Below are 11,185 nucleotides of genomic sequence, written 5' to 3' on the forward strand. Positions count from 1 at the left end.
GCGAGGGTGGAAGCAGGGAGACCAACCAGGAGATGCTCACAGTAGCCCATGTGAGGGCTGATGGTGTCCAGGACCTAAGGGGGAGAATAAGCTATGGTCTATATTTTGAAGGTAAAGTCAAAAGGATTGGGTAGATGAGCTCTGGGTAAGGAATCAAAGAGCCTGACTGGAGGCTGTGTCTGTGGAAAGGGGAGAGAAGACGGCTCATCTTCTGAGCCTGGGATCATCTACACCAGCTCCTCCCCGTAGACTGGAAGATTCCTCCCTGTGGGACTCTTCCTAAACCCTGAGATACAGGATATCAGGTTTTTCATGGTTTCCTCTTCTTTATAAATGGTCGTCTCTCCTGCTTGGAGCAGTTTATAAAAACAGCTTTCTCATTTGCCTGTTCCCAGCAACGTATATTCTCATAACGTTCATTGTTGATTCTCAATTTTGTTTTAATTTGCCCCTTTTAAACTGCATTTTCCATATTGTATGAAACCTCTTTTGGGGTGTCTTCCCAGGGCAGGATCCCTCCTTCTGAGAAGTGTTCCCCCCAATTGCCTTGTCTGCCACGTAATTCTTTCTAGACATCTTATGTAATCCTTAGTTAATAAATTACTCCCTAAGTTATCACTTGATAAGCCTGGATTTACTTATGTAAGTTTTGCCCATCAGGGGGATAAACCTTCTTACTAATACCCACAAGAAGTTTGCCTTCATGTCGGTAATTATCTATATTTGTACATACACCCATATCTATATATGTTTATGCATATTATGCATAGTTATGAATATTTACTTATTTAAGCTGTCAAACTTTAAGGTTGGGGTACCACGAGTAATTCTCAGTTAGGATCTCCAAACCCTCTCAGTTTTGACAATACAAGTTCTCACTCAAGCCCCCCTTGGGAGCTTTAGTATCACAGGTGAGGCTGGCATCATACCAGCGGGATGAGAAGTTGCCCAACCTGGGCTTTGTGATTGCTTAGGCATAGGGTGATAACCTCTCCATCTCCTTTCCTCATAAATTCAAACCCAGGTTTGTTTCTATTCCACAGCGATGTAAGCTATCTGAGCGGGAACCACCAGTCCACGTGACTGAGTGCTTGGCTGAAAGTGACAGAAACCCAGTTGAAACTGACTTAAGCACAAAAGTGAATTAATTGGCTCATGTAACTGAAATGTCGAGGTTAGCCTGGCTTCAGGAATGGCTGAACTCAGGCGCTCACGCTACACGATTGGGAGGAATCTGGATCTCTCCATTTCTCGGCTCAGTTCTCCTGTGTTCTCAAGGCAGGATCTCCTGACCGCATGTGCCCCAGCAGCTCCAGGCTTACATCCCCCCCGGCTGGAAACTTCAGTGAAAGTAGTGGCAGGCCCAGCAACTGGGTCTCACTGGGACTTGGGTCTCACTGGGACTTGGATCCCAACTCTGTTCCCATCACTGCGGATGGTGGGACACAATACCATTTGGCTGTATGGAATGGGAGTGGAAAAGGCATAGTTCCCCAAAGAAAATCACCAGAAGGAGGGAGATAGATTCCAGACCGCCCCACCAGCAGGTGCCCTATCTTAGATTTAAATTCCATTTCTGCTCCCTTGGGCTCTATCCTTAGGGGATGGGCATCTTCGTTGGGGTCTGAGTTACCAGTGCCCACTGAATTCCCAACTCAAGACAGAAAGTGCCTTTTTGAAAGTGAAACAATGAGGTTGTTTCTTCAGGAGCTTTAAAAAAATACTTCCTCTCCCACTCCCTGCTTGAATTTAATCTTTTATATTTCCATCAGAAATAATTTCTAGTGTTCTTTCATCTGCAAATAAGCACTGGTGTTGTCTTTGTCTGCATGTATTATTTATCATTCAATTCATGGTGTCTCTGTCGATCAGCCTGTAGGTGTATATGCCTGAATTGAAATGAGAATTTAACCGTGTGGTCAAAGAACTCCTTTAGGAAATCAAAAAAGAGGCTGGGGAGGCAGCAGCTTGGCCCCATGCTGCCCTGGGAGCAGGAAGCCTCCTTTGGAGTCGTTGCCTATACAGATGGCATGGAGCCCTTCTCAGCTCTAAGATCACCAGGCAAGTGGAGGGCAATTCACAGATCTAATGCAGCCTTGGCTCAGCCCAATGCAGAATTTCTAGAGTACCCTAATGGCAGTGATACAGCATAGATGGTTAGCTTGCAGCTCACAACTGTTAAGAACACATTGCCCATTCTCCTGCTTTATCATTTCTACTTTCCCTCAAAAGGGACGACTGCAAGGAAAGGAGCTGAAATGCAATTTATTTGTTCCCTTCTACTCTTAAGTGGTTATAACCACTTTTCAGAGTTTGTTGGTAGAAATGATAGGTGCTATTTGCAAAAAAAAAAAAAAAGAGAGAAAAGAAAAACAATACTAATAATAATGCTTCCCAACATGTAGCCAGCCGCTGAAAATAATAGTTCTCCCGCCAACTAAAGGGCTTCTATCTCCATGGCAACAGGAGAACTACTCCCAGATATAAGGTGGAACGGCAAACACCTTGGAGGCCTTTTACTTGCTCAGTGGACCCTGGGTTTGGTTTTGTCCACTTGGCCAGGAAACGTCCTCAGGGTCAGCAGCTAATAGTTTTGGCTCCTGGAGCTGCAGTCTAAAGGTAGAGCAGCCCAGACTTTACCCTGATGAATCCCTGGGTGCAGATCTCCTCTTTTGATGCAAATTTAAAGAGATTTTATTAAAATATGAGATGCTTTTTGAAAAGAATCACAAGTTGGAAAATTTCCTTTAGAGTTATTGAAAAGAAAACTTCAGGCAAATCTCCACAAAGGGTTTTCTTTTCCCCTCCTTCTTTCCTTCCCCTAGTATCAAATGAGTGAATTAAATACGAGGCATATAGCAGCATCCAAACTGGAGAGACAAGACTCATGCATTAATAAATACAAGTGGGAACATATGCTAAATGCTGCCCCGTGGCACACACAGTAATTCACACAGGTCATTGTGGCCTAATAAACCTGAAGCAACGTCAAACAACAAGAATTCCCTTTGTGAATCTCGTTCAGGAAAGCATTTCAACATCCTACAGGTCCTTAGAGCATTGTGTATTGTGTGTACTATTGGCAAGGCCGTCCCCATAAACGCTGCCAGATCCTGTGCTGCGTGTGAATTACGACTCCAGGACTATTACTCCCTTCCCTCCTCCCTTCTGTTTCCTTTTCCCCTCCTGCCCCACCCTTCTCTCACTAGCACTTTTTATAGAATATCTCTTTAGTCTCTGACTTCATAGTGACCTGTGTTCATTTCTGGTGAGGAACATTGTCCCCTTAAATTTCACAACTTTTTAGAAACTTGGACCTTAACTTGCAGATTTGAGAACCACTCACTTCCAGCTGGCCATGTAGAGTTGATATTCTCCCAGTGGAAGTCTCCTCTAGGCTCTTGAATTGCTAACTCTGTTTTCCTTTTGGGGACAGAGTTCACATATGATCTTCTCTTTGCCTCACAAACAACTTTCCTTTGCTATAAGATGGAGTTCAACTTGGTGTGCCTTCGAGAAGCCCTCATCAGGGGCAGCTGAGCTTGGTGGTCCTATGAAGAGTGCGAACCCTGGAGCCCGACTACTAGGGTTTGAGCTGTAGCTCCGCCACTTGCATGCTGTGTTGCTTTGGCAAATTGCTTAATCTCTCTGTGCCTTCATTTGCCCCTCTTTCAAATGGGGACAATGTACCTACATTGTAGGACTGTGAAAATTAAATGAGTTGACCTACGTTCCAAGCTTTCTTGCTTAGGACAGTGTTCGGCACTGGGTAAACTACACAGTAAGCGTAGCTATTATTATTCAAGGAGTGATGGTACTGTGGCCAACATCTTCCGAATGTTCACTAGAAGCCAAGTGTGGTACTAAGGGTTTCACATGAGCTATCACATCTGATCTGCACAAAGCCCTTTGGGGCACGTATTATTACAGCCTTGGTCTTGTAGTTGAGGAAAGTTGTTGCCTGATGTCAGTCAGTTATCCTTTAACAAGTAACAGAAACAACAGGAAACTAACCTAGTTCTGTGTGGTAGCGAAGCACAGACACTGAATTACAAGGCTGGGCTGTGTGCATATGAGATGCTTTTTTGTTTTGTGATGTGGGGGAAGGTTTGAGTAGGAAAAAGCAACCTTTTCAGAGAGTAGTTTTTGTCTTATTAGTATCTCACTTGGATTTGAGAAACTAATTTCTATTAAATAATGATCAGATCTGTGAAGATCATTTTATATAAATGGATCCTCCCCCTGGACCCCTTGCTTAGCACACGCACACCTCTCACATGCTCAATTCACAGCCTGGGAAAGGCGCGGCCAGTTTCGGAGGTGGGTCCAAAGCAGGATAAAGGAAGGTGAGGTGGCAGTGGCTTGAACAGCACCTAAGAGTGCTTTTCCTCCCACGAAAAACCAGCCCTCTGTTCTAATCAGTTTGGTGATCACCTCAGAGGGAGCTCACAAAATTGAGTCCAGGACATGAACTCTGACGAGAGCAAGAAGGGGCAGGAATAGGGGCCTCCATGGGGGAGAGGCCTAGGCCCCGCTGGGATTACATGCAGGTAGCAGTCACCTGAGGCTGTCTGGGGTCTCCTAAATGAAGAAGGTGTCGATCAAAAGAACTTTTGAAGATCACTTTTGCCTAGATCTGGCCTTGGGTAGCCCATTAAGGCTCTGGAAACCAACAGCTACTGCCTTTATATGCCAAATCTCAGCCTCACATGCACCATTTACACTTTGGTGGTATTTAGTACTGGTGTTGTATTAAATTTCACCTTGTTAAAATAACTACCATAATAAAAATAAAAAACAAATCCTACTGGGCACATGGGCTGTAGCAAATGGAAGCTGCCTTTTATTCTTTCCCTCTTTAACATGCATGGTCCAGCTGAGCTGATAACCAAACCCCAGCCTCCCTCAATAAACAGCGGACTGCTCTGTCCAGAAATGAATGTCGTATTTACAAGGTTTCTTCTATATAAGGAGCAACCCCCCTGCTCCACACCTTCTAGGCCATTCGTGGCTCTGTCTCAGTTCACAAAGGAAGCATTTCATTTTCTTTCTCTAATGGAGGCTTTTAAAGGATGTTGGCTATTGCCAAAGCATTTTCAGATGCAGGGCAGTGAAGCAGGTTGGTTTCTTCGTGAAGCCCTGGTTCCATCTTCCTTGGTGAACTGCAGGCATCTTACCTGCATAGACCAGGCCCTAACTGTCGTGCTTTGCATAGTCACCTGCGATTCCCATGGGAATGGCACGAAACCGTGAGACTTCACTCAACCTCATTTCCCACCAACTTTAAATTGAGTTTAACAGAAATAACTACTTCACAAGACTCTTGTGAGGATGAAGCAATAATGCACACAGAGCATCTTGGGCAGTGCTTGTCACAGAGTAAGCGCTCAGTAAATGACAGCTAGTATTACGCCTCCAGCCTTGTTGGAGCCTGGTCTTGTGTCCTCTTAGGTGTCACAGTTATGAAAAGTATGCTATGGTGTCTTCTAGAAACTTGTGAGAGAATCTTATAATTTTCCTTAACTAACTCCTTGCAAGCTGGTGCTCATTTACTCATGTTGCTGTCCATTAGCATTAATGCCTCACACCTTCTCAAACGTAGAACCAAAATCAAAGGCTGCCGTCATTGCCCTCAGTTATATGAGGCATAAATAAGCTTCTCTGAGAGACTTGGAAACTTGCCTAGCTCAAGGTTAATTAGCTCTACATCTCCAGAGTGTGTGTACAACAGTGCATTGCTCCCACCAGCTTAGAAACCTTGTGATTTAAAGACATTTCAGTGCCTGGGAGGGAGGCTGCACAATACATCTCTCAGGGTCAAGGCATCCCTGCTTATGTTTGGGGCTTGAGTGAGGGTGTGGTTCATCTGACCACAATGACCAAGGGTTTCAACTTCAGGGACAGGCCTTCTATGGGGAGTTTTCAGAATGCAGTCAGCCTTTGTGGTGGTAAGAAGGACTCACAAGGCAGACTTTGGACGAAACGGTCAGGTGAAATCTTCAGCATCCATCCTCTCTTCTTCGGATCCTAGAATTCCAGCTAGAGAAGTTCCAATGGCCATTCTCTCTGCTGTTCTGAAAGTTAAGGCAGGTAAAAGGATGGTTTGGGGTATTCCCTCCCAGGGCAAAATCTCTTGGAAAGTTGTCAGTGCTTCCTCCATTCTCTCCCGAGACCTCTCCCATCAGACTTTTGTCCCCACCTCTGCATTCAAACTGCCCTTGTTGAGATCGATAGTGACCTCCACGTTGCCAAACCCAGGGCTCTCAGACCTCATGTTGCTGGGTTCATCAGTGCCTTTGGCTCAGTCGATCACTGTCTGCTGATTCAGAAACATTCTCTGGATGCCTCTCGGAAGCCTCCCAGTTTCCCCAGCCTCTCCAGCTGCTCCTTCTTCGTTTCCTTTTCTAATTTACTCCTCAATATACAGTTTTCTACACATTCTGTGTCTTTGACACTATCAAGATAAGCAACATATATTTGAAAGGATTGGGGGGTCAGGAAGGCACAACGAACCATGGCACTTAAGACTCGGTGGTCGGCAATCCAAAAATGGGCAGAAGACCTAAATAGACATTTCTCCAAAGAAGATATACAGATTGCTGACAAACACACGAAAGGATGCTCAACATCACTAATCATTAGAGAAATGCAAACCAAAACTACAATGAGGTATCAGCTCACACCAGTCAGAAAGGCCATCATCAAAAAATCTACAAACAATAAATGCTGGAGAGGGTGTGGAGAAAAGGGAACCCTCCTACACTGTTGGTGGGAATGTAAATTGATACAGCCACTATGGAGAACAGTATGGAGGTTCCTTAAAAAACTAAAAATAGAACCACCATACGACCCAGCAATCCCACTACTGGGCATATACCCTGAGAAAACTATAATTCAAAAAGAGTCACGTACCACAATGTTCATTGCAGCTCTATTTACAATAGCCAGGACATGGAAGGAACCTAAGTCTCCATCAACAGATGAATGGATAAAGAAGATGTGGCACATATATACAATGGAATATTACTGAGCCATAGAAAGAAACGAAATTGAGCTATTTGTAGTGAGGTGGATGGACCTAGAGTCTGTCATACAGAGTGAAGTAAGTCAGAAGGAGAAAAACAAATACCGTATGCTAACACATATATATGGAACCAAAAAAAAAAAAAAGGGTTCTGAGGAACCTAGGGGCAGGGCAGGAATAAAGACACATGTAGAGAATGGACTTGAGGACACGGGGAGGGGGAAGGGTAAGCTGGGACGAAGTGAGAGAGTGGCATTGACATATATACACTACCAAATGTAAAATAGATAGCTAGTGGGAAGCAGCCACATAGCACAGGGAGATCAGCTCGGTGCTTTGTGACCAACTAGAGGAGTGGGATGCGGAAGGTGGGAGGGAGGGAGACACAAGAGGGAGGAGGTATGGGAACATATGTATATGTATAGCCGATTCATTTCGTTATAAAGCAGAAAGTAACACACCATTGTAAAGCAATTATACTCCAATAAAGATGTTAAAAAAAAAAAGACTCAGTGGTCGGTCGGTATGGACCATCCTTTGCAGAAGTGGCTGTTGAGCAGGGATGCAGCAGGGGCGATGGTGAAGCTCCTTTCCCAGGCTGCACGTTCCCTGTGGCTGCTCTCCTGGGGCCGTTCTTGAGCAGAAGGAGAATCTGGTGATAGCAGTGACTTCTCTTTCACTCATCATCTCTCTGTTGTTCAGCAATTAGAAGGCTGTGCCCACTATGTGCCAAGTACTCTTCTCTTTCAGCTTTTCCTCTGTATCCAAGTGATCATAGATTCAGGTAGTCAAAAGTCACTGTCTTCAGGAAAAGTGTAGCCCTCTGTCCTTCTCTAATCTCAGAATAATTCTACAAAACTGTGAATATCACACAAGTGTTTTGACACAATTTGACACCCAGGACCCAGTGCTTTAGAGGAGATGACTGTGTCCTGGGTCTGGGAAAATACGCTCATTTTAAATCATTCATGCATGGGTATATTCAACAGATTTGGATACTTACTGTGCCACCAGACTTTAGTTAAAGCTTCTGACTTAACTTCCTTCCTCTTTAGGCTTTTTGTGATATGGCCCCGCACCACCTATCTGATGCTACTTCCCACTCACTAATAACCTCTTTTGCTGAGTACATATACCCACAAGGGTATATCACAAGCGCACTGCTGCAAATCAGCACACAGTACTTGATGCCGGCAGCCTGCTGTCCGCCATACTGTCCATCTGTTCTTATCACAGCCTGCCTCACCATGGTGCGCCCGAGGCTGATCTCCAATAAATACTTGGCTCATTGATTCATCTGTGAAGCCACCGTCTTTGAACAGCCACAAGCTCATCAGTGAGGAGCGTCTTCAGCTGCCTGGTGCAACAGAAAAGGGAAATTCTGAGAAACAAAGGAAGCTAGGGCAGTTTCTTCTTTGAATTTGGGACTGAAGCTAATTTAAAAGGCTGCCAGAAATCTGGAGCCACTTTGCTGGCTGCAAGTTTTTGGTGAAAGCACGAAGAGTGTTTCCTTTTTCCTGAGGCCAGTTTGTAACATCCTGGAAAGGGTCCTTGGACTCCATTAGAGTCTCTGTGCTCTAATGCCTTCATTGGGCCCCGTGTCCTTTGTGATGGGCTGTCCTTCCCCCCAGACTGAAATCAACCTCATGCTCATTACTTTCCTTTAAGTCTTGCCTGTCCTCCCTAGCACCCCTATACACACACACATATTTGGACAAGCATTGTTAATCTCCTCCTTTTTTCTGGCTCCTGGAATTCATTAGCATCCTTTTTCCCTTCCCCAACATAACCTGAAATCTTACCAACATCAAAATTACCTTCCTCCAAAGTGTTTATATTGTGACTCTTTGCATGCAGTGCTGGGCTGGGCAAAGCAGCACATAAGTTCAGGGATCAAGGTCCATGCCCCTCGGGTGTGTCATTTTCCTGCCAGCACCAGCCTGGATGGGATGTTCAGAACCTTTGGTCAGTTAATAAATACTTCTTACCCCTTTACTTTTTCTTTGCATTATTTCCTTTTACTTTTCTTTTTGCCTGTAAGATGGAAATAAGATCACTTTGTTTCATGGAGCTATTTAGAGGGATAAATGAGGTAATCTACCCCAAAGCACTTTGACAACTATAAAGTCCCATGTACATGCTTGTTATTATTTTCCATCACCTAGCATAATGCCTGGCACTTCGGCACTTTTTGGTTGAAAGAATGAGTGAATGAATGAATGAGTGAATGAAATAAAAACCATAGTCTCTGAACTCTGCTTAGAATCAGGTTGGGAAGAGGCTACACTCACTCACGAAATACCACCAGAACAGTGTCTAACAAAACCTCACTAATCGAGATGCCCTTTTTGGGTAGTGGCAATTATCTAGAACATAGTTGAAAGCTAGTGTCCGCAGATCAGCCAGAATAAATGTCCCTGAACACTTGCACCAAAGCACATGCCCTTTACTCATTAAGGAGGTCTTCAAACATAACCTATTTATTCTTACGATTTTGTTCATTCTTTTAACAAACATGCTTCTCTGGGCTGCCAGCCTCAGAGCAGCATTTTGGAGCAAATGGAAGATGGGAACATCTGACTAAAGGAAACTTGTCGTGGGCTCAGAAGGTATCTCAGTGATCCAGCCTTGTGTGATAATTGATGTTTTTAATGATGGCCACTTGTAATCAAGTAAAGCCTCAAGTAGATTTAGTATCTTCTGAAACCATTTAAGTTAAATAATACATTTTAGAAATGTTAAAAAAATTTTTTCATGCTTAAAACGTTAACTCCAAAGGTTGGAAAAATGCAGGGTAAGTGTAGCGTGACTGTGCCCACAGATGTGGAAGGACACTGTCTAGGTTCAGTGCATAAGTGCTGAGAAGGTCAAGCATAGGCTGTTCAGAGCAGGTGTCTCTTCCCAGAGGAGAGGGTTTGAGCAGTAATAGCCGTTGTGGTAGCAGGTGCCTTAATCTGTGCTCTGCAATAATCTAAGTGCCTTTTCTGTATCAACACATTAAATCCTTGAAACAGCTTTATGAGGTAGCCTTGTTATTATCATCATTTTACAGATGAGACACAGAGAGGTTCAGTAACTTGCCCCAGGCCAGGCCACGCAGTAGTGGAGGTGAGCCTGGCTCCAGACTCTATCATCGTTGTGCTAATTGCTTTCCTCGGTTTTAAAAGAGGAGAATAAAATCCACTGATAGGGGGAAGAACCGTAGGAGCAATGCACTGAGTGGGAATGATGAAGGAAAAAGGAATTATTAAAATAGTACTTTAAAAATTGTGAGATCAGAAAAAAGCTGCCATGTAGTTTTGTTGCGGTTGTTAAAGAAACATGTATGAAAATATGTGAGGAGCTGTCTGAAGGATGCATTTGAAGAGACCATCACTCAAAAACAGGGCACGTTATATAATAGCAGGGATGACAATGATTTCATAAAGCTCTGGTTTCAGTTGTGTGTGTGCCTGTGTGTGCACGCTGGGATGTGATGTAAAATATTTTTCTTACTAAGAGTCACAGTCAACAGACTTTGAAAGCCCTTGCTCTGTAGAGTTTGCTGCTCTACCGGGACAAAGCTGGCTGGAGCGGCCAGCGATCAGGTCCAGATTTGCTGTCTCACTGCTGTACAGTCTCTTGTAACCTAAGAGCTCCGTCCGTGCTGCCCACTCCTATTTCCAGGGGGAGGGGCCATCATTGACTGAGTTGCTTGGGCAGCATCCAAAGTGTGAGTATGTGGGTTTGTTCACAAGGGGCTCTTATTGGAGGTTATTTCCTTAGGTCAATTGTGAAGTGTACAAAAGACCAGTCAGGCAATCAACAAACGTGGATCAAGTGCCTACTATATGAAGGGCCCTGTGTTAGGCTACTTGGGCTCTGGCATTTTCAATTTAACAAATATAAGCCTGATGTAAATTTAAGAAACGGCAGAGAGAAAAATCTGTTTGGAAATGGGAGAAAGAAAACCAAGCCCTCCCCCTGTGTAGCTCTGTAGCTTGACAAGCTTCAGTTTAAGGGCTGGCTTCAACTCTGTTTTCATTTCCAGTGGGTATGCTTGGAGTTGGCACACAAATTCAATGTGTGAATGGCGTGGGAGTTGAGAAAGTTGCATTGCTGTTTCTCTTCTTAAAATTAACAGTGGAATCCTTGTGAGAGCTGTGTAGGCCCCGGAATGTG

Source organism: Delphinapterus leucas, chromosome 12 (genome assembly GCF_059928025.1).
Source record: "Delphinapterus leucas isolate spDelLeu-1000000601 "Yukka" chromosome 12, BTC_Dleu_Yukka2, whole genome shotgun sequence".
Lineage (NCBI taxonomy): Eukaryota > Metazoa > Chordata > Mammalia > Artiodactyla > Monodontidae > Delphinapterus > Delphinapterus leucas.